Source organism: Teleopsis dalmanni, chromosome 1 (assembly GCF_002237135.1).
Source record: "Teleopsis dalmanni isolate 2A chromosome 1, ASM223713v2, whole genome shotgun sequence".
Lineage (NCBI taxonomy): Eukaryota > Metazoa > Arthropoda > Insecta > Diptera > Diopsidae > Teleopsis > Teleopsis dalmanni.
In genome coordinates this window covers 94,163,211-94,165,666 of record NC_051846.1, presented here as the reverse complement: position 1 = coordinate 94,165,666, position 2,456 = coordinate 94,163,211, and positions in this window count along the sequence as shown.

Below are 2,456 nucleotides of genomic sequence, written 5' to 3'. Positions count from 1 at the left end.
TCGTAATCGCTATCGCAAGATCTAAAATGACTTAACAGTTCTTTTTTCAGCTGATAATAGTTGAAATTCTTATCCTCCGCATGGTCCTCCATCACTTGCCAATACCACCTAGCAGCGCAACCCGATACCAAACAGTGAAAATCAGTGAAGAGCTGGTGATAAGAAAGTTCATATTGCTCTCTCATTTTTCCGATACGGAAAATGAAGCTTTCTACAGACATTTCTTTAGTGGTCCCATCAAATTTGATCCGCCATTTATCTAGGTCACAATTTTTTCGGGTCACCCTTTCGTCTTCTTCAAACAATATTGAGTCCCTTCTATGATCCCTTAGCCTAGTATTATTCGCTAAAAATTCAGAGTTCGCGTTTAACTCATCGCTTCCTACTACCGTCTTATTCACTCTATTTCTTTCTACGGAATTAACCCGCCCTTTCAATGAACCTAATTCACTTCTGATATCATGCATCCCACTCGCCAGAACTTGGGTTTGTTGCATCAACATGTGCATCATATCAACGAGTTCCCTTTGACTTTCTCGTTCCATTTTTCCAACATTTTTAACATTCTCTTCATTCAACCCATCATTCACACCATCATTCACACACGCCTCTCCTACCGCTATGACAGGTAACGCACCGCCTACTGCGCCTTCCTTTTCTACGTCTTCTTGATCCGCCATTAGTGAGAGTTTATTCAACTCTGATATGAACTCAGGGGACCTGATAATTGAGGCAATCGCGTTGCGGTTAACTGCTTGCGTCTCCTTTCTTTGGAACAAAATTCCTGCACACAAATTGATATCGCGTTCTGGCACACTATCCGTCGGCCTAATCACGCCTGTATCTATTTGAGTCAGAAGATACGACGCTGCGTCTCTTCCCAAAGCTCTCGCTACACTCCTAGTAAGTCGCTTATTTTCGTTCCTATTGCGTGTATTTGCTTCACCTGTAGGAGTAAACCACTCGCGATCGCTCTCCATGAATCAGAAACAGAATAAAACTGAACAAATTCGTGTAATTTGAATTGTAGCAAAATAGGAAATGTAACTAATTACTGTGGTCTATTTACCCAACTAATTCACCAAAAAAAAATTATACACTATCTCTATTAATTCAAACCGTTTATGAAGAAACAATTTCATAAGAAAAAAAAATTCCAGTAATAAGTAATATACCAGAGTCAAAAAGCGAAAGAGAATTAAAGAAAGATTTTGACTACTTCTCTTCTTAATTAAATGTAAAACTTAATAAATAAATAAATTATTTCCAAAAAAAAATATAATATATAAACAAAAATAAAAAATAGATAATTAGAGATAAGGGTTTAAAAAGAAAAAAAAAAAATCAACCACCATAAATAATAATGAATAATACTCAAAATTATTCAAACTAAACTTCAACCAAAATTTGGCATCAATAGGCAAAATCTTAATAAATACCAAAAGAAAAATAACTTCTAAAACAGGTTAAAGCTATTCAATTGGTATACTATACCTAAACGTAATCTAAATATAAAGTATTACTATTCAATTATATTTAAATGGGTTTTGTAATTTCTACAATATAATAATAATAATGATATAGATGACCTTTGGTGTATTCTCAGTGTTATTATCTCAGGGACAATGTTAAAAAAATAAAAATGAGTTGAGTCGCGTTTCTCTCGGTCTTTAGTCCCCCACATAAATTCTAAGAATTATTTGCTGCATTACAATTTGATGCAGTCTGAACTACTGCCAAAAGCTAACACAACTAAAATTCTACCCCCACCCATCACAAGCCGTTTCTGAAGCAAGCCTCACAATCACAGGACGTCCTTCTAAATGATCAGCAGCTTCAACTTCAGTCTTCATTCGTACTTTCTATCATTCACGCGCACATTCATATCACCTGCTGCTATACTGACTTTCACGTATAACGTTTCTGACAAACAGCTTCACGGCACCTCAGTATAGCTGCTGGTTTGCTTGTGATTTAAAAGAACAAAAAAACAAAAACTTAATCACCTCAAACATATCCTGTTCGAATGTATGTTGTAGCGATCAAGCCAAAACACAAACCTAACACTAATTCTGTCAATCCGTCATTCGTGTCCTGTCGATGGTCAGTCGTTCGTATTACGTTCTGTTCTTTCGTTAGTTCCGTTCGTTGGGCGCCATTTTGTTAGTTCAAAATCCTTTATATTCATGTGTGCAGAGTTAGAGTCTGGCACGGTGGCAAAGGCCAGCTAGCTCGTCAGAAAAGGGTTGGATTCTTTACTCCGCTATAGCACATCCGAACCGTAACAAAAAAAATAAAGAAAAATCGTGCCAGAGAATTTGGTTCAAAAAAAAAAAAATTTACAATCAATGATAGTAATTTTATATAATATTAATACCCTGTGTCTACCAGTTTTTTTTTTCTTTTTTTTTTCTTCTTCGTATTGTCCCTGTCCTTGTTGGTCGGTTTGGACCTAC